The following is a 22,673-nucleotide window of genomic DNA, read 5'->3' on the forward strand; positions in this document are numbered from 1 at the left end:
GTACATCCAATGTTACCACTAAACGACTTGAGGTGCCATATCTGATTATGGTGACACATGCCTTGATTATGTCCTATTTGGACTACTGTAATGTGTTCAATATGGGGCTGCTTCTGGAAACTATTCAGAAACTTTGGTTGATAAATGACAAGAGGAAAATACGACTCTTATTAAGAAAAATAGAAAATTGAGTAAATGATAATTTTTTGTAACTAACTTAGGTGCCTGGAGATACCCAGGTTAGTTAATTTGCAATGCTATTTATTATAAAAGTCAGTTTTGCTTTGTTTTTTATGGGTACTCCCATTAGAACATGCATAAGAATGTGGATGAACTACAACTCTCAACATTGTAAGTCAATTCCCTGCAAACCCCACCAGTATTCAAAGTTGGCTATGTTGATTTTGTGTGCCAAGTTTGATCCAGATCCATTGTTGGCTGAATGCATCGTGCTCTCTGGATGTGGGTGAACTACAGTTCCCAACACTGAAGGTTGATTCTCCCTGCAAATCCCATCAGTATTCAAAGTTGGCCAAGTATGTGTGCCAAGTTTGATCCAGATCCATCCTTGGTTGGGTCCACAGTTTTCTTTCATTCTGGGTGAAGTACATTCTGGGTGAAGAACAATTTCCTAAAGCATGGATCAGCCCCCCCCCCCCCCCACCACCACCACCACCAATATTCAAAATTGGCCATGTTGGGCTTGTGTGCCAAGTTTGGCCTAGATCTATAGACAGTTGGGTTCATAGTGCTCTCTGAATGTAGGTGAACGGTAACTCTTAAATTCAAGGTCAATGTCCCCCCAATCTCTCCAGTATTTTCCATTGGTCATATGGGGTCTGTGTGCCAGTTTGGTCCATGTCCATTCTCCATCGTTGGTGGGACTTACAGTGTTGTTTGGAAGTGGGGGGCATCTTGGAAAATGCATACAAATAAAATAGATACATACAAATTTTGAATTTAATTAGATAGATGATAAATACGAGAGAGAGAGAGAGAGAGAGAGAGAGAGAGAGAGAGAGAGAGAGATGATTGACATGGGTAGTTTATAAACCTCTATGACTGAGGGAGGGGAGAGAGGGTGGATGAAATGAAAGCAAGATTAATACAAATATTGCAATGTTTTAGTAATCCATTGTGTCCCATGCTGAGGGAAGGGTGGCATTTAAACTAGATGAGAGAGAGAGGAGTGAGTGAGAGAGTGAACTATTTCCTGCTAGGATAGGGATGGACAAACATATGGTGGAGGATAGTGATGACAAGTAATCACGATAATTTACTGTGCTGGAAAGAATCCTAGCAGGGAACTCACATGGCCAAGTGCCACCGATGAAGTTGTCACGATGCAAAATGTCTCATTCCAGTCCCAACATCTGAATACCATTGCTGCGCTCCTGGGTGATGTATTCACAAACATTCTGTCTTCAGGAAAGAATGAGTAGCTGTACAATCATGTAATGGATGGGTGTTTGAGGGATGCCCAAGGACAAGTTTTAGACTAACAAACAAAGATAAATATTGTACTTGATAGTGACATGTTGGCCTGAATTCTTCCAGAGAGCTTTTCTTTAACTCAATAAATTGTTCACGGTGAATCACAGAAATTTTTCAGAGTAGGCTGCAAGGATGAGTGGATCTGTCAAGTGCTATCTTATCTAAGTTCTTGTTCTTCCGTTGCTGGACTTGTTCTGCCCCAGTTTTGTACAAGTTCTTGTGTCTTCTGCATAGAAACCTATGTGTATTTTTGCACGTTTTTCTAAGGTGTACTTTTTTTTTTGCAAACTTTCAGAGACATGCAGAACATAGAAGGCCAATGAGTAGCTTCGGGCACATTTCAGAATTTTCCACAATTTCCTGTTGTTTTGTTTTCTCAATTGTTTTCATATTGGGGGATGCATTTTTTTTCTTTCTTCCTCTAATTACATTGCAGCCATATTTTACTATAAATTGTGTTTAGGCCCTCTGTTTGAAGTGACTGGACTGACCTTGAGAGAGCTGAGGGTGGTAACGGCCGACAGGGAGCTCTGGCGTGGGCTGGTCCATGAGGTCACGAAGAGTCGGAGACGACTGAACGAATGAACAACAACAAGGCCCTCTGTTAGGTCTTGGGGGATAAAACAGAGTAAATTATTTCAAAAACCAGAATAAATGTATCCCTAGCAGCTTGCTTTGGCTATAGAGAATTCAACACAGCTTGCTTAGACTACAGCAAACTGTGAAAACTGAATGATAATATATTTTAGTCAATAACTAGCAAATCATGTATTTGTTTACTGAAAAATGAAAATTGGACAGCTATTCCATAATAAGAACAACAAAATCTACTGTGTCTTATACCTACTTGCATCCAACAAAATGAAAAATGAGTCCCCCGGGTAGATAGGGCAGGATATAAATAAAGTGTTGTTGTTGTTGTTGTTCTACATTCTTCTGGTGATTCCATACTTTCACTGGAAGTTATCAGTTTCATTGGGGAATCTAAAAAGTTCCTACAGAGCTATGTTCCTAGAGAGGGAATTTTCTAGGTCCTCCAGCAAGACACTCCAGTATGGAAGTTATTCATTTCAATAGGATGCACTATTATCCAGTTTCATTTACATGGCAAGTAAGTTCAGTAATACACCTCCCACAGATACAGGAGTCATCCTATACAGAGGAACAGGACATTTTGGCCCTTCAATTATTGAAATACAACTCCCATCATCCTTAACCATTGGCCATACTCCCTGGGGTTGATGGAAGTTGAAATAAGCCTAAAAATAATACATTTTCTAATATATACCAACATAAAACAGATTATGCAGTAGGGGTGAGGCTTACTTATTATTCACTTATTGCTGCACTATAACACTCAGCAATCCTAACTGGCACAGACAATGGTGAAAAATCAGAGAGGTTTCAGTCCTATGATATCTGCAGACTGATACAATTCTTTTCTCTCTCATAGAAAGTAAATTAGCATACTACAGAAGAACCATTACCATCTACAATCAGATCTCTGTGTCCACAGTTTCTGTATCTAGGGATTCCATTATCCACCACTTGAAAATGCTTCCCTCTCCCTCCAAAAATCCAAAAAGCATACCTTGATTTCACCATTGTATATGAGGGATAGCATTTTACTCTGCCGTTGCATTTAATGGGACTTGCGCACCCGCAAATTTTAGCATCCACAGTTTCCTAGAAACAAGGGGATACTAAAGACTCACTGTAATGTGAAAAACAGTCTTCAGGATTTTTTCCTGGTGTAGCAATTTTCATTTATGAAATGCTAGAGGCATGAGAATGATATCTTGACAAATGATGATGTAGAGGAAACCCAGGCCTATGAATTTCAAGGTGTGAACACGATGCATTTTTCCCTATGGAATAGAGAAAGCGCTCTAATTTTCTGTACTCAAAATGTCCTTAAGAAGATACTTCCAAAAGTGGTGTCCAGAAGATGCCATGAACCAGAGCTCCCTTCATATTTAATCCTTTAGCCTGGATAGTTGGTGAAAAGAGGAGTTGCAATCCAAATCCTCTGGAGGGCATCATGTCTAAGAAATCTTAGAATGCAAATGCAAGTACTGCTAGTACCCAACATCTGGGAAGCCCTATAAGTACAGCACAGCTGCATTTCTTCCTACCTAAACTAAGGCCACATATAGACGAGCATGTATATTATTTTACTATATATACTGTGAAGAAATATAGAAATTTACCTTAATAATAATAATAATAATAATAATAATAATTTATAATAATAGTAATTGATGATGATGATGATGATGATGATAATAATAATAATAATAATAATAATAATAATGTTGTGATATGAAATCCAGCATATATCTCTCATTTCCTGTGACATACTGTGTTTTTGTGTCAGTAAACTAATAATAATAATTTGCCTGCAACAAATAACTGGTGGGATCACAAGCCTGAAAAAGTTACAGAAAATGAAGACATCAAACTACTTTGAGACTTCTGAATTCAGACTGACAGAGTTTTGTAGCACAATACTCCTGACCTCACAATGGTGTTAAAAAACAAAGTATGGATCGTTGATGTTGCAATCCCCGGCAACAGCAGGATTGAAGAGAAACAATTGGAAAAGCTGACATGATATGAGGACTTAAAGATCGAACTGCAATTACTCTGGCACAAGCCAGTAAAAGTGGTTCCAGTGGTGATCAGAACACTGGGTCCAGTGCCTAAGACCTTGGCCTGAACTTAAATACAATCGCCACTGACAAAATTACCATCTGCCACCTGCAGAAGGCCAGCTTACTGGGATTTAAACACATTATTCGCCAATACATCACACAGTCCTAGAAACTTGGGAAGTGTCCAACATGTGATCCAATACAACAGCCAGCAGAGTGATCTTGTCTGCTGTGGACTCATCTTGTTGTATTTCAAATAACAACAACAAAAAGAACAACTTTATTTTTATACCCCTCCTCCATCTCCCTGAAGGGACTTAGGGTGGCTTACAGAGGGACAAGCCCAAGGATTTCAAATAAAACAGACACAGTAAAAACAATCAATAACAACAAATAATAAAACCATTAAAATCAATTAACATCATAAAAACAATACCCTGGCTGACAAATTTAAAACTGGGTTCGGGCTCAGAGTAAGTGCAATGATTCTTTGGGAGAGCTGAGGAAAAGTGCAATAGTCAGAGGGCTAGGTTGCCATGGTAGTGCCCTTGGCCATTAGAGTATCATAAGTACAGGAAAGGGGCCAACTAAAGTGCCGGAGCTTAGATAAGGTAGGGATAATTCTCAAGTGAACTGCCTAGTCAAAGGCACAATGGAACAGCCAAGTTCATCTCCTTCTTAGATTTTCTGACATTTTGAACGAGGAGCAAATGGAACAATAAACCAACCCCTGCTTAATATACTTGTTTATATGGCTAGCACATGAGAAGTTCCCCTTTCCATTCACTTATACATTTCAGTGAGATGCATAGATAAATATAAGAGCCCTCCAGTGGACAAAATCGTATTTTCAGAATTCAAATGATCTGTCATATATGTTTAAATACCTAAGAGGCTTAAATGTTGACTCAGTTGTGATTTAGAAATATGGTACAAATGTAAGAGAATGTCTCTGCCTGTAATCCAGATTAGACACATTGAGATAATTGTTCAATGGTGATTCATCACATAGGTAAATCCAATTGATTCAATAGTTCTGGTGTAAGTGGAAGGAGCCAGCAGGAGTCCAACGTCTGCATGTTTGCAGAGTATAACATCTGTCTTTTCTTCACTAACAGTAAAGAAGAAAATGCCCATGTCCTTCCCAGCAGCATCATCTCCAACTGTTCCAATGACAATTAACCCTCTGTTACCCTGCCTTTTCAGAAACGTATAAAATATACCAGTTTCTATCATCTCTTCCCATTTTCTCCCCTTGTCCACAGCTTACTTCAATTACTATAAATTGAGTTTAAAGTGCAGAAGTCATTTACATTTAATTGACTGCAGGGGACAGAAGACAAAAGTGGGTAGAATTATGCCTATGCCAGAAGACTCGTTTATCTATCTATCTATCTATCTATCTATCTATCTATCTATCTATCATGTCAGGAGCAACCAGACATTTGTATTACATTTTTAACAAAACAAACAAACAGACAGACAAAACACAAAGTTTGCAAGCTTGGTAGTTGATTAAATGTCCTTTGACCAGTATCTGGCCACTTGGAGTGCCTCTGGTGTTTCCACAAGGAGGTCCTCCATTGTGATTGTGCATGTAACAGGACTCAGGTTGCATTGCAGCAGGTGGTCAGTGGTTTGCTCCTCTTCACACTCACATGTCGAGGATTCCACTTTGTAGCCCCATTTCTGAAGGTTGGCTCTGCATCTCGTGGTGCCAGAGTGCAGTCTGTTCAGTGCCTTCCAGGTCGCCCAGTCCTCTGCGTGCCCAGGAGGAAGTCTCTCATTTGGTATCAGCCATTGGTTGAGGTTCTGGGTTTGAGCCTGCCACTTTTGGGCTCTTGCTTGCTGGGGTGTTCCAGCAAGTGTCTCTGTAGATCTTAGAAAACTATTTCTTGATTTAAGTCATTGACGTGCTGGCTGATACACAAATATTTCATCTATGAAATATTGTAACGTATGCAGCTGACATTACTGAGATTCAATAAAGCAGTGGTCATTGGCTTTGCACTACACTAGCATCAAGATACTGAGTGGCTAAATGGAACATCACAAACTTGGTCATGCTACATGTACTTGGCAAAGTGTAACAACCACCAGCATCCCTCTCCTCCCTGTCTCTTTCACACACATCTATAACACACTGGATCTCTGAAGGAATGTGCCCTTCAAGTTCATCTAACAGCCATTACAGAATGGGGTGTCCAGACAGTGCCAATGAACCAGAATCCATTGCTACAATATCCCTGAGAAGTGCTCATCTAATCTCTCATTTAAAACCTGCCAAGGCAAGAGAGTCCACCATCTTGCAAAATAGGCTCTTCCACCTTACCATCAGGAAGTCCTTCCTAACATTAAATTCGAATATTTTGTCACTTGAACCAACTGCTTCACACCCTGCCCTGAGGACCAGCAGAAAAAAGTCATCTTCACATAATCTATGTGTGGTGACAGCTTTCCAGATAGCTATTGTATCACCTCTCAGTACTATTCCAGGCTACATGCCTTGACTCCCTCAACTATCCTTTCTGGTCTTGGTTTCAAGATCTTTGACCATCTTCCCCAGTGTCCTCTGGTCATGATCCAGCTTCTCGGTGTCTTTATTAAATTCTATTTCACAAGAACATATCCAGTTGTGTTCTTGTAGTCAGGACTACTGCAATGCACTCTAGTGGGGTTGCTTTTGAAGACTGTTTGGAAGTTTCAAATGGGTGGCAACCAGGTTACTAACAGGAGCCATGCTAGAGAGCATACAACTCTGCTGTGCCAACTCCATTGGCTGCCAGTTTGCTACCGGACACAATTCAAATTGCTGGCTTTAACCTATGAAGCCCTAAACAGTTCTGGCCCAGCTTAGTTGTCTGAATGTATCTCTCCTTATGAACCATCTAGGAATTTAAGATCATCTGAGGAAGTTCTGCTCTCGATCCCGCCTTCCTCTCAAGCGCGTCTGGCAGGAATAAGAGACAGGGCCTTCTCAGTGGTGGCCCCTTGGCTGTGGAACTCTCTCCCTAGGGATATTAGATTGCCCCCCTCCCTCCTGACCTTCAGGAAAAGAGTAAAAACTTGGCTTTTTGAACAAGCATTTGGAAATGCAGTGGAATAAATAATTATGAAATAGGAAGAATGAACATGGAATGGCTTGACGATGCTGCTGGATAATGATTTTAACAGGATGACATTTGTAATTATATGTTTTTTTAATGTTTTGATATGTTTTTTATAATATTAAGTTGAATATTTTTAACTGTAATTTTATGAATGTATGGCATCAAATTCTGCCAATTCTGTAAGCTGCCTTGAGTCACCGTAAGACTGAGAAAGGCTGGCTACTAGGGCTGGGCGGTTTCGTTCGTTAATTTCATAATTCGTTATTGATTCGTATTTAAATTAGCTTACAATCCGATATTGAGCCATGCAGGAGCAACTAAAAATCGAAACGAATTTTTCAATTTATTTCGTAATTGTTTCGTAATTGGTTTGAAATCGTTTCAAAATCGTTTCGAAATCGTTTCGAAATTGTTTCGTTTTTATTTCCGTATGTCTGGTGCAAGTTTTATAGTTGTTGTTTGTTTTATCAGTGATAAAAAAATAAATTATCACACCAACAGTCAACAACAGAGGGAGAGGGAAGCTTCAGAAGTTCCCCCTGTCCCATTTGGAGGGGTTTTTAGCGTATTGCGCAATCGCATCCGCCGTTAACGAATCAATTCGAAATTTATGAAATTTCATAAATAACGAAAAAATTTTAAAGAAAAATTCGGAATTCTTTTAAAAAACGAAACGCAATGGACCCCCTAAAAATGAAACGAGTTTCGAAACAAATTTTTCCGTTGTTACCCAGGCCTACTGGCTACAAATGTTGTAAATAAATAAATAAATAAATTGTGCAAACACACACACAAACACATATGTCTGAGCATACTTCCATCACCCTCCAGCCATTAACTGGATGTAGAGGTGTGCTTCAGGGTCAAAAAGAGGAGGTGTGCACAACAGGGATATTGCTCAAGGAGTACTGAATGCTCCTCATGCAATGACCTTAAAAACATTTACACAGACATAACAGGAGTTTATCTCTATGCATGTCCTCACCAGAAATCAAGGCCTTGTCAACAAAATAGGGATGTACATCTTCAATTATTTCATTCATGAATGCAAGAATGAACAATTTCAAATGTTTTTGTTCCCAGTGGGTATGATAAGATTTTGATGGACATTTTAAAAAGTTCCTGTTTCAAAACTTCTTCTGTAAAAAATGTTGTGTTTTTATGTAATATTTTGTCCCTAAATAACTTTTTTTTCGCTATTGTTGCTATAGATATTACATCCATTGACAGTTTTTCCAGGATGATGTCTTGATGTGTTGAGACAGAGACACCTTACTGCACTGAGGATGGGAACATTTGCAACCATTTGTTGCCTTCCTTCTGACAACTTCTCTGCTTCATTCATTTTCCCAGGTCATCCACTTTAGCCTCAAGGGAACTTTTGTCCTGAAAGTCTCAATCTCATTTCTCCAAACATGATCACAGCTTCTCTCCACCAGAACTGGGGGGAAATTACCTTCAAAAGTGATTGGTGACAAGTGGCCCTATACCTGGTCAGAAGCTGTATTGAAGTTTTTGGAAAGTGGGTAAATGAAGCTGTGGGTATTGAATCCAAGGATAAAGGGATATCAGTCAAAACATCTTTTAAAACATAACTATAGTAGTAACTATAGGCTTCAGAGGATATTGGAGTGCCACTTACATTTTTAAAGGATATTTTGACTGACATCCCCTTATGCTTGGATTCAATATCCACATTCCAAAAAATATTCAATTTCAGAAGTGCTCTTATCCATCCGATTGGTGCTGGATGTCAGCCTTTATTTTCAAAGAAGTAACCCTATTAGTCTCTTCCAGCATACATGAGGAGAAGATCTGGATATAACATAACCTTATCAGATGCCCACAGTTTCAACTCTTCTATAGATGATTGTAAATTATAGTGTCCATGGTTACACAAATCTTGTGCTCTGTTACTTTATTCTGAATAGATCCACAGGAACATTTTCCTGCTGGCTAGAGAAACATCCAAGTCAACATATGAATAAAGTTCATCCTGATAGACAGAGATACCATGATTCAAAGACATAACCATTGAATTTGTAGTATCAGTATGCCAAGGGATCATATACCAAATTAGACTCTGTAAGAGAATGAAGTTGGAAGCATAAGCAGAAATAGACTATATGTCAGTTGTATGGGGTAAGTGCCTAGGAACAGACCTTTATGGGCAGCCTGAGTGGAAATAGACATAGAAATGGAAAGCTTGTGGATATAGTGATAAAAGATGACAAGTTTAGTATCAATGATGGCCATTCGGGGACAAAGACGGGATAAAAAATGTTGTCTAAAGACAAGATGAGTAAATAATCACATGAATGGAGGAGGAAGTTATTGAGATGCTGAGAATTGTACTTTATAATTTTAATTGTTGATTGTTTATTGTTTTTATATGGTTATATGTAATTGTTTTGGACTGTATTTTATCCTGTGGGGCATCAATCACCAAATGTAAACCACCTCGAGTTGCCTCTGGGCTGAGAGGGACACTATACAAATATAGTAAATAAATAAATAATAAATAAATGTCACGTGATGCTATATGGGAACTAGAAAGAGAATGCAATCAGCTGGCCAAGATGTCTAAGATGTCTATTGCAACCCTTGAAGCCTCTATCACTCCTCCAAAGCTCTCCATTGCTATATATATATATCCAGATGTCTATTGAAGCAAAAGGGTAATCATATTCTTTTGTCCATGGCTTTGTCTCAGGTCCCACTGGAGGAGATCCCAGATGGAAATCTTGTGGCCATCAGTGAGTGACAGAAAAATAATGTCCAGATGATAATTGTCCTTGCTGTGCCTTCAGCTGAAGACGTTGGAGGAAATTCCAAGAATGTCAACTCTGCCCAAGGGTGGTGAAGAGGTTAAAATAGCTCATTGAAGTTTTTGCCTTTTATTTATTATATTTATTTATTTTAAAGAATAAAATGAGAAAAACATTTTAAAAATAAGATCAAGCATAATTCATAGGAAATAAGAGAGAGAAGCAAGAGTCTGAGGGAGTTGAAATGGTTGCACAGTGGTCATGCATGAGAAGGTTGGAAGGGTTATTCCCTTTTTCTTTTATTTATCTGGCCTCTGCACACATGAGGATATCAGTATAGAAAAAGAGGAAAATGGAGACATAGAGTGGAGCAGAGTCAAGGAAAGTGTTGTGAATTCCATGATGGATGATGGTAGCATCATAAGGATGTGTCATTTTGCTTAGCTGGATACTTTCTTGTCCTTAGAGAGACCTTACATCGTGGCCAGGATCCATGAGACAAGTGCTGGTGCTGACTAGTGCTGATTAAAGAGCCAGGGCTGGCTCCATATGATCAGAGGAAAGTCAGGACTGGACACCCATTAATGATTTCTAGGTCCAACAAGAGAGGCTCTCAATTGGAACCAACTGCATGAGATCCACACTCGGTCTTAGCTGGTGCACGTTGAAGGAGACCTGGCTCTCTGTGAACATATGGTAATTCATATCAGCACAGATTAAAAGATTGGGTAAAAATATATATAAAATGGGGAAAATTGACTTCTTGGGAATGTGACCTGCTGCTGCTCCTTGTCAGGGTGGGAGAGATTTCATATAGAGTGAAAGGTACTACAGTAATTCATTTCAGCCTCTTGCCCTTGGAGAACTAGGTCCCTTTTTATTAGAGGAGAGGGGTGCCATGTTTGTTAACATACCATAATCTTTTTCCAGCAGTTTGAAGCCATTTTTCCATCTAGTCTCAAGAACAGGAAAAAAAAGTTACCCTCTCCTCAATGTGACATATTTACAAATATCTAAACATGGCAATCACTATATCTCCTTATGTAGAGAAAAAGCAGGATTAAAAGAAAATGATAATATTTTTTCTTCTTTTTTCTTTTTTTCCTTTTCATAATTTTTTTCTTTTCATCATTGCCATGATCCCTCTGTCAATAATCTTACAAAAAACAAACCTCAGCTATCAAACATCTAAGAAATCTCACAAAATTTCACATCTGCTGTACATGGATGACCTAAAGCTGTATGGGGAAACTGAAACTGAAATCCAGTCTCTGACTAACACTGTCCGAATTTTTTTATCACTGATATCAGCATGGAGTTTGGTTTAGACAAATGTTCAACAGTGGCACTGAAAAAGGGAAAAATCATTGAAAGTGAGGGCATAAATATGCCCAGCAGCCAAGCAATAAAGTGTCACCAGCCAGAGGCCTATAAATATCTGGGCATACTACAGCTGGAGAACATCAAATATGAACATGTGAAAACTGTGGCCAGCAAAGAATAAATTCAAAGGATTAGAAAAATTCTCAAAAGCATGCTCAATGGAGGCAATACCATCAAGGCCATAAACAACTGGATCATACCTAACATAAGATACACTGCTGACATTATAAACTGGACACAGGCAGAACTGAACAATTTGGACAGAAAAACAAGAAAACTCATGACTATTCATAATTCATTACATCCTCACAGCTTGGTTGATCGGCTCTATCTGCCTAGAAAGTCTGGTGGCAGAGGACTTTTACAAGTAAAATAAGCAGTTGAAGAAGAAAAACACACCTTGGCAAAATATGTCAAGGAAAGCCAAGAACCTGCTTTAATTTAAGTCAGTAATCGGAAACTTCTCAAAGCACAGCAGACAAAGAGTCAGTACAAGAAAACTGCACAACAAATTAGAGCTGACAGCTGGCACAACAATGCATTGCATGGGCAGTTCCTTGACAAATTTGAAGGAAAAGCTGACAAAGAGAAACCTGGTTGTGGCTCATGAATGAAGCCCTGAAGAAGGAGAGAGAAGGCCTGATTCTTGCAGCCCAGGAGCAAGCCATCAGAACAAATGCCATTAAGGCCAGGATCGAAAAATCAGCTGATGACCCAAAATGCAGACTGTGTAGGGAAGGTGATGAAACCATGGATCATATCCTCAGTTTCTGCAAGCAAATCGCACAGACAGATTACAAACAGAGGCACAACTCTGTGGCCCAAATTATTCATTGGAGCTTATGTCACAAGGACCACCTGCCAGTAGTAAAGAACTGGTGGGATCATAAACCTTCAAAGGTAGTAGAAAATGAACGCGCAAAAATACTGTGGGACTTTTAAATCGAGACTGACAAAGTTTTAGAACACAATACACCAGATATCGCGACTGTGGAAAAGAAAAAAGTCTGGATTATTGATGTCGCCATACCAGGTGACAGTCGTATTGAGGAAAAACAACAGGAAAAACTCAGACATTATCAAGACCTCAAACTCAAACTGCAAAGGTTCTGGCAGAAACCAGTAAGGTGGTCCCGGTGGTCATCGGCACACTGGGTGCCGTGCCAAAAGATCTCAGCCAGCATTTAGAAACAATAAACATTGACAAAATCACGATCTGTCAACTGCAAAAGGCCACCTTACTTGGATCTGCGCGCATCATTTGAAAATACATAACATAGTCCTAGATGCTTGGGAAGTACTCGACTTGTGATTTTGTGATATGAAATCCAGCATATAGATCTCATTTGCTGTGACATACTGTGTTTTTGTCAGTAAAATAATAATAATATCTGTGCATTTTATTGTTTATGCCTAAATGTAATACATTCCATCTCTGCCTGTTAAATTTTGTTTTAATTTTGACTCGGCTCTCCAATCTCTTGTGTTCAGTTTGAATGCTGATCCTGTACTTAGAGTATTAGCTACCCCTCCTAACTTGGTGTCATCTAGAAACACTATGCAACTTGAGTTTTCCCACTTTCCTCAAATATTTACTTCTGTCCCTGTGTCCTACTCTTCTAAGCTGGCAAAGTATGTTGGGTTATCCATAGGAATCGTTGCTGATTTCTTTAGCTTTGCACTGATCTGCAAATTCTTTCTAAGCTATTATGCCCTTCCCCAAAGGATCCTGAAGTTAAGCACATTAGATTAAAAAAACCCACCATTATCATCAGGACTACTTTGCCTTACTTATCGAAGGCTATAAACTAAAGACAAAAATGTGTAGGCTGGGGAATGAAACAACTGCTTTGTGAATCAGAGGTATTAAGTACCAAGCCTTTTAAGGTTATGCTTTTATTACAGTTTGTGCAGCTTGAACCAGTTTTTAAATGCAATTACAGATTACTTGCTGCTTGTCTAAAGCACACCCAATTATATCTGATTCTTAAATCTCACTTTTTTTCTTCCTGAAGAGACTGCTGGAAAAAAATTCAATTGTTTTTAAAGTAGCAGTCATTTCAAGAGGTTACATTACAAAAGCAGAAACCATTTCGACTACTAAAACAAAAAAAGATTCTTCCTGTTCCTTTAAATGCTTTCCTGTATTGATGATAAAAAATAATTCAAACAGGTAGCGAACACCAGTGATCTGGTTGTGTCATACACCTGCGTGAGATCCCCTGCATGTGTGCACATACTTTTTGGACCATTGTGCAGGGCTGTCTGTGGAGTTCCACAAAGATAACAATTTCACATAAGCATAAATCCTATTGGGTTGTTGTAGTTTTTTTCGGGCTATATGGCCATGTTCTAGAGTCATTCTCCCCTGACATTTTGCCTGCATCTATGGCAAGCATCCTCAGAGGTAGTGAAGTCTCTGGTTGAGCCAAACAATAAATCCTGTTGTTTGGCTCAACCAGAGTAGAGTACAGTTTCTTATGTTCTGGTGACCCCCAACCATAAAATTATTTTCATTGCTACTTCATAACTGTAATTTTGCTACTGTTATGAATTGTATTGTAAATATCTGATATGCAGGATGTATTTGCAGTCACTAAAACAAATTTGGCACAAATACCCACTACACACAAATTGAAATACTGGTGGGGTTGGGGGAGGATTGATTTTGTCATTTGGGAGTTGTAGTTGCTGGGATTTATAGTTCATCTACAATCAAAGAGCATTCCGAACTTCACCAACAATGAAATTGAACTAAATTTGTCACATAATACTCCTATGATCAACAGAAAATACTGGAAGGATTGGGTGGGCATTGGGTTGAGATTTGGAGTTGTAGTTCGCCTACATCCAGAGAGCACGATGGACTCAAACAATGATGGATGTGGACCAAACTTAGCATAAATCCTCAATATGCCCAAATGTGAACACTGGTGGAGTTTGGAGAAAATAGACCTTGACATTTGGGAGCTGTAGTTGCTGGGATTTATAGTTCATCTACAATCAAAGAGCATTCTGATCCCCACCAATGATAGAATTGGGTCAAACTTCACACACAGAACCCCCAAGATCAACAGAAAATACTGTGTTTTCTGATGGTCTTTCGCAACCTTCTGACACCCCCTCACAACCTCCCAGGTGGAGAAAGGCTTCTCTAAGGGGTCATAATAAGAGATATGGTCCTTCAAATAGCATGGACCCAAGCCATACATAGACTCTCAATTGGTATCATTGCTTTCAGGGGACTAAGTGCCTCCTCCAAGGCAGTTTTGTCTTATTATATACAAAAAGCGATTAAATGTGTTGTCCCACATGAATGAAGTTTCACATGGGCAGATTGCCAAAGGGGTAGATTCAATTCAGTCAAAGCTTCTTTGTGAGTTCTAATGGATCTTTAGTTGGGTTGCTGTGAGTTTTCCAGGATGTATGGCCATGTTTCAGAAGCATTCTCTTCTGATGTTTCGCCCACATCTATGGCAGGCACCAGAAGAGGTTGTGATGTTACCACACAACCTCTGAGGATGTCTACCATAGATGTGGGTGAAACATCAGGAGAGAATGCTTCTGAAACATGGCCATACAGCTTGGAAAACTCACAGCAACCTAGTGATTCTGGCCATGAAAGCCTTCAAGAACACATGCCTTTAGATTCTCCTCCTCCATTTTTCATTCACATTCCTTTGGGTTTAATCTCATTCAGTCATTTATGAAAAAAAATATGAAAATTTGCCAAGATAAATAAATACCTCTCCAATCTCATCCATAATTATGAAGAATGTTGTATGGGATCAATGTGGCATGAACCCATGCATAAGGAGTGAAAACTTGAGAGTTGAGATATATTTTTATTCCCTCGAGACTATAACTGGAGAACTATATGGTGGAAATGGTAGCCTGTTGGATTTCAGTATCTTAGACCAAGCAGAGTTACAGATTAAGATTGATTTAAAAAAATAAAGAAAAAAAGCATGTTCCACACTTGAGGAGTGAATGGTATGGCTGGATAAGCCACACAAAGAAAATTAACATCAGAAGCCATTCACAAGGGAACATTTGCTGTACTGAATATGGAATTGTATTTCAAATGTAATAGCTTAGGTTCATAATTACCAGTGATTACTGAAATATTACACTAATGGCATGTAAATTTTAATGCACCTTCTTATTAGATGCAATCATTATCGGGGGGAATGTTTTCTATTACATTTGTGATGAATTTTTAAAAGTGCCTAAATAAAATGACACATAGTCTAGGTCATAAACCAGTTAAATTACACAATATGGATTTCAGCCTGCATAAGAAGAGATGTGGATTTCAGTACAATACACAAATGCATAGGTCTCGTAAATAAATATATAATAAACTTTATTTATATCCCACTCCCTCTCCACAAGGACTTGGGGTGGCTCACAATAAAATCAAATCACAATACATATGAAAGCAAAAACCAAACCAATATATATTGGTAAAGGTGGTCCCAGTGGTGATCGGCACACTGGGTGCAGTGCCTAAAGACCTTGGCCTGCACTTAAACACAATTGGCGCTGACAACATTACCATCTGCCAGCTACAAAAGGCCACCTTACTGGGATCTGCACGCATTATTCACCGATACATCACACAGTCCTAGACAAAATAGAAAAAGAAAAAACATGGATGTGGCTCACAAATGGAACTTTGAAAAATGAGATGGGGGGCCTGATTCTGGCAGCATAAAAACAAGACTTTAGAACAAAAATTTCATCAAAGCCAAAACTGAAAAGTTGACGACAGATCCCAAGTGTAGACTCTTCAAGGAAGCAGATGAAACAATAGATCACATCCTCAGCTGCTGCAAGAGGATCATGCAGACAGACTACAAGCAGAGACATAACACCATTACTCAGATGATTCATTAAAACTTGTGCCATCAATACCATCTGCCTGCAACAAAGAACTGGTGGGATCACAAGCCTGAAAAAGTTACTGAAAATGAACACGTCAAACTGCTCTGGGACTTCCGAATTCAGAGTGACAGAGTTTTGGAGCACAATTCTCCGGAACTCACAATCATGTTAAAAAACCAAATATGGATCACTGATGTTGCAATCCCAGGTGACAGCAGGATTGTAGAGAAACAACTGGAAAAGCTGACACAATACAAGGATTTAAAGATCAAACTGCAAAGACTCTGGAACAAGCCAGTAAAGGTGGTTCCAGTGGTGATCAGCACACTGGGTGCAGTGCCTAAAGACCTTGGTCTGCACTTAAACACAATCAGTGCTGACAAAATTACCACCTGTCAGCTGCAAAAGGCCACCCTACTCAGATCTGCATGCATTATTTGCCAGTACACCACACAGTCCTAGACATATGGCATCGTGATCTTGTTTGCTGTGTACTAATCTTGTTATGTTTCAAATAATAATAATAATAACAACTTCATTCTTGTATCCCACCTTCATCTCCCCGAAAGGCAGCTTACACAAGGTGCCAAAAAACATAACATAAAATAAAACAAAATATAAAATACTATTTAGTAAAACAGACAGGCAAAAGAACCCCTTAAGACTCAAATTAAAACAGCTCTCATCAACCAATAAAAAATTAGATATTGTAAATGTGGGCAGGCTGTAAACAATAGGACAAGGGAATAGGATAAGTGCAGGGCTGTGGGAGGAAAGTGGGAGAGGAAGAGAATCCTCCTCTCTGACATCATTTTACTGCTAGCATGCCAGTACAGGAGCCAAACATATTCATTGCAGAAGGCAAGTGCTGGGAATGTTTTGGGATTGCAAGCTTCTGATGGATTTTGCCCATCAAAACTGAGAGCCGGAATAATCACAGTGAAAAGGCAAATCAGCTGTGGGATGCACATGGCATTGTCCAATATGGACCATCAGCAAAAGTAATGGTCCATCTTCAATGTCATTTTTCCCACCTTATGCAATAAATCATATGATTGTTCAAGTTGTTAGAATGCTGACTGACCAGCTACCAAGCAAAAAAGTAAAGTTGCACTAGGAAGAAAAAAAACGTAGAAGGTAGTACTATCTGTCTTGAAAAAGGTTTCCCCAAAACAGACACAGAAGTAGAGCTGAAGAAAGGCAGGAAGAAGGACAGAAACCCACTGGGTTACCTTGGGAAAGTAACATTATCTCAGCTTTGAAGGAAGACAATTGCAAATGCTCTCTGAACAAAGCTTGCCAAGAAAAACCCGTGGTAGGTTCACCCTAGGGTAACCATACACTCAAAACAACTTGAAGGCTCAGTGTATTAATTCTGTTCAAAAACTGATTGAATATTGTAACTGGTGGAGTAACCAACAGGATTTGAGTCCCATTAAGTAAACATCTCTACTGTAGAGTTACAGCAGTTTGGCACTACTTTAACTGCCATGCCAACCTATAGAAACATGGGATCTGTAATTTTACAAGTTCTTTAGCCCTCTCTTCCAAAGGATTCTGGTGCCTCACCAAATTACAAATGACAGGATTGTACAGCATTGAGCCATGACAGTTAAAGTGGTATCAAATGGCATTAATTGCACAGTGTAAAATCATGGCAAGTGTGCATATGAGCAAAAATGTATACCAAATTACTTATTAATGTATGTGATGAAAGAACTGTCACAGCCCAAATCAAAACTGTATTGGGATGATAGTACTAGTGAAATAACAGAAATACAATAAAAAGGTAATTTTCATCCCTCTCTCTTTCATGTTTTATCAGATCAGAGCCTACAGTTTTGTGCCTAATGCTTGCAGGTCCTCACCTGGCATTCTCGCAGCACAGGGAACGCTATTCATTACACCCACACATTTTATTATGATGCTATAATCAAGGATAAGGAAAGCATTAAAATGACAATTTGAAATTAAGTATTGCTCTTTTATGAGAGCACAATTGAAATGGCTCTGCCCCTGAAAAGAAAGCAAACAATAATTGGCATCAAGACATTATCATCACCAGATTTCCCAGGAGTTTTCAATATACTTCACATAGCTAAATTTCTAAGACTGGGTAAATAGTCAAAAATGGAATTCTTGATTAATAGAATTATGTAGGCTTTTAAAAAACTTAGAACAAGTTTGATGACTTTAGTGACTTTAGAGTTAACGATGACTTTAGAGTTAACGAGTCTGCTGGGAATGTCTGAGAAGTCAACCAAGTAGCACTTCTAGTACCCTTGGAGAGTTCAATAGCAAGGAAGATGCTAGTCATGTATGGGAGGTTTCTCAAAAGGTCAGTGGCTTGCTTTCTGATACATTTTAGGTTCAGAAGACTGTAAATTATTAGAAATTGTGCTCCCCAAAAAGGAAAGGTAACTTTTACTACTCTTCAATCATCTTTCAAGAAGAAAATCAAGAGATTGGCAGGCCTCTTCTGACCTTCGTTCATTAGTGTTTTAAGGAAATTACCTTTTGCTCTGACAATCTACTGGAAACATCTGTTTTTAAATAGAGTCAAAGGACTACAGGGAAGAGAATTCCCAGCAATTTTTCAGTCAAAGTGATTGTTCTGATGGAAACTGTGAGGTTCTTTCTCAGGAGGAACAGATGGTGCAGCATAGTGTTGAAGAGAGTGAGCTATGAGCTGGGATATTGGCTCAGGTTTATGCCATCAGTTCAGTAGGTAGTGATAGCCTTAGGGAAGACAATATTTTTCTGCTTCCAGTCTGCAATATCATGATAACAATGGCCTACTTTATGAAGCAGTTGCAGGGATTACTGTCAGTTCCCCATATTTGATTATCCCTGGATTTGATTAGTAAGTTTCTTATAGGGATCTCTAGGTCCTCCAGTCTAGGTCCATGAGGGCTGGTCCATGAGGTCATGAAGAGTCGGAAGCAACTGAATGAATAAACAACAACAGGTCCTCCAGTGTGATTTCTATAGTAAACTTCTGGTAGAAAATGGCCCAAGAGGTATATTGGGGGATTTACAGATTCCCGGAGAGAAGATCTCTCTTGGAATCCTTACAAACACAAATAGATGTTGACCATGAAATTGTGCTGGACGACCTAGGGATTTTGAGAGAAATTTTCTTTCAGGTTAAAGGAAAGTAGCATTTTGTATTCTTTTTTCTCACTTTGGTGGGGGTCCTGCATCTCCTAACCTCAGTGAATGTGAAGGGCTGATTATATTGATGAGAAACACAAAAATGCTTTCAATACTGAGGGGAACCAAGTAGTGCTTGGGATTATTAAGAAAGTCTACAAGAATTTCAATATGTTTCATGACATTTCTCAAGTAGGTTTTTATACATTACTACCTGAGGCATGAGGGATATATCTAAGTGGTACTGAAATTATCTTCTGGTGTTTACTAGAATTGCTCTTTCAGGTACAAGTTAAGTGGCAAAATTCTCTACAGCAAACTAATTCTTTGCCAGAACTCTCAGCTGGCAAAGTAAATAAAACCTGGAAGGAAAGTTGCCACAGAATATTGCGATTCTGAGTTGACATGGCATCAGATGGTGCATCTATACTTTAGAATTCATGGAATTTAACACTGCTTTAGCTGTCATGGTTTAATGCTAAAGAATCATGAGAGATATAGTTTTACAAGATATTGAGCCTTCTAAGCCAAAGAGCAAGTTCCTCATGAAACTGCAACTCCCGGGATCCTTTAGCATCAACCCTTAAACTTTGAAACTATGTATTAGTGCAAGCTAAAATAGCATTTGCCCTCCTTGTGCAGCATCATACTCAATGCCGGATTTAGGACAAATAAGGTTTGGTGCTAGTTAAGTTATGAGGTCTCTTACTTGGGCCCTGAAGGAGGTAGGCCTGGTAGGTCTACACTGCCTGGTTTGTGGCACACTCCCATATCAACTCTATCATTATACCAGGAAGTGCACTGAAACAGATTTTAGAATTGCACCACATAGGCAAATCCATCATAAAAGTTTTCTTGTTGGCAGGAAGATGGGCCACCCGGACCAACGGGATTCTGCGTTTAAGTACACCTAAGCACAATGGTAAATCCAGCACAAATCCTACTCATAGCCTATGTTAAGCTTATGATCCCAAGTTTTTCATGCAATACCACTAAGTTATGAATCCCATACCCTATACCATATTGCATTTTTGTGGCCTAATGTATATATTTTTTTCATTTTGTCTATATTGAATTTTATTTCATTTTAATTTTTTTCCCAATCACCTATTTTATCCACGTTCTTTCGGATTCTGTTCGTATCTTACATGTGTTGGCCAATCCTTCCAGTCTTTTGTCATCTACAAACTTAGATACCCTCTACCTCTGTTCCAGAATGTTACAATTGGAAATAATTGGGAAATCATGTGTAATGGATGGAGCTCAGTTTACTCTCAGAAGTCTGATTCCAGAACACTATAGTGTGAAGTAACAGATTGCAAGAAGAAGCATATTTCTAAAAGAAAGAAAGACCAAGAATTGGCTCCATTCATGCCAGCATGATGAGTTCTGATTTAATAAGGTGACTACTTTGTTAGAAGAGTGTTTTTTTCCCCTTTTGTAGTCCATGAGTCACTTTTGCCACACTAGAAAAAAAAACTCAACAGCTTTGCTCAGTGTTCCACTTTGCTTTTGTTCTTCTAATACTCAGGTGTAATTAACCATGCAGCAGTAATAATGTTTTAAACAGTTTGCTTGCTTATCCCTTCCTGGAAAGGCCTTAAATAAAACACAGAAGGGATTATTCAAACAGTACATAGCTGAAGATCATTCCCCCATCCACCCACCCCAGCCTTTGTCCCCCTCCCATACAAAAAGACCATCTCACACCATATAATATATGAGATTATTTCTTAAATGTTCCTACTGGGATTGCTGCATAAGCAGAATTTGATCTTCCCATGATGGTACGATGCTACACACTGTTGATCATGATGAAATCTCATACATTCCCTTTCCACAGTCCTCTGTTTTATCATAAGCACAGCTAATTCTCATAGTATAATCATAGAATATCAGATTGTGCTTACATGCTTATCCAGGCAGCCAAGTTTATAAATTATCCTTATTTATTAATGTGGGGTGGGGGGGGGGGGCAGAGTTGTCTTGAAATCCATACTTCTGGAATCATCTTTGTCCTTTTCATTTGTTCATCTTTAATTCATTTACTTCTGGGTTTAATGCTTTGCCTATGAAGAGTCCTGGTTGCAAGGAAGGCCGGGATATACCATGTCAATGGGATGGAGAATCCACTCCAAGCTGTGGCCAAAAGTATCACAAATTGCGAACCTGCTTTGTTGATAGGGTACAGCATTTGGCTTTTTTCAAATTCAGAATAAACTGTGGAACAAATTGACTTCTCCAGTGACATGGGTTTCATTTGACATGTTTTCAAATACTCCAAGTCCCATTCAAGAGAAAAGCAAAATATAAACCAAATAAATATATTGGGACCTATACTGTTAGAAAGGTGGGATAGTAATCAATTAACCACTTAATTAAAAAAAAACTGCCTATTGGAGATTCAGGAGTCCTTGGAAATCTCACAAGATGAATGTAAAGATAAGATACTGCCTTCAGATGTTTCGAGGGTTCTTACAAAATGATTTTGAAGACAATAGACTTTTCCAGCTACTCAGCATATTTAATGTGGTTGCACAATGTAGTTGGCACTAACAGCATTAGAACATTACACTGGGTCCTCTACATTTGGTCCTCTGTGTCCAAGGACCCTGTACCCAGGCATTCAAGCATCTGCAACTTGAAGATATTTTCTAATTCAAAAAGAAAAGTTGGAGGGCCCATCCAGACAGTACCTTTATCCCAGGAGCTTCCACAGCAAACAGGAGGATGGCCAGACGCGGTTCCCTGTAAACAACCAGATGTCCTGTGACAGCCATCTTGGAAGCCTCTAAATCCCACAATGAAGGATTAAGTATGGACAATGGAAGCAGAAATCCTGGGACAGATAGCCCTGCAGCTTATATAACCCAGGAGCAGAACTTAAACCACGATTCACATGGACTGTCTACAGACATCACATGCAACTCCTGGAACAATTCCATCAGCGCTGCCTCTAAAATAAATCCAGCCAATCTCTTGGGAAGACAAACAGACAAATGTCAGCAGCTGGAAGAAGCAAAGACCACCAGCATTGAAGTGATGGTCCTCCACCATGTTGTCCAGATGCCCGACCACCGTCTCCCAAAGCAGTTGCTCTATTCTGAACTCAAGAACGGAAAATGGAATGTTGGAGGGCAGGAAAAGAGATTTAAAGATGGGCTCAAAGCCAACTTTAAAAACTCTGGCATAGACTCTGAGAACTGGGAAGCCTTGGCCCTTGA

This window comes from Anolis sagrei, chromosome 3 (genome assembly GCF_037176765.1).
Source record: "Anolis sagrei isolate rAnoSag1 chromosome 3, rAnoSag1.mat, whole genome shotgun sequence".
NCBI lineage: Eukaryota > Metazoa > Chordata > Lepidosauria > Squamata > Dactyloidae > Anolis > Anolis sagrei.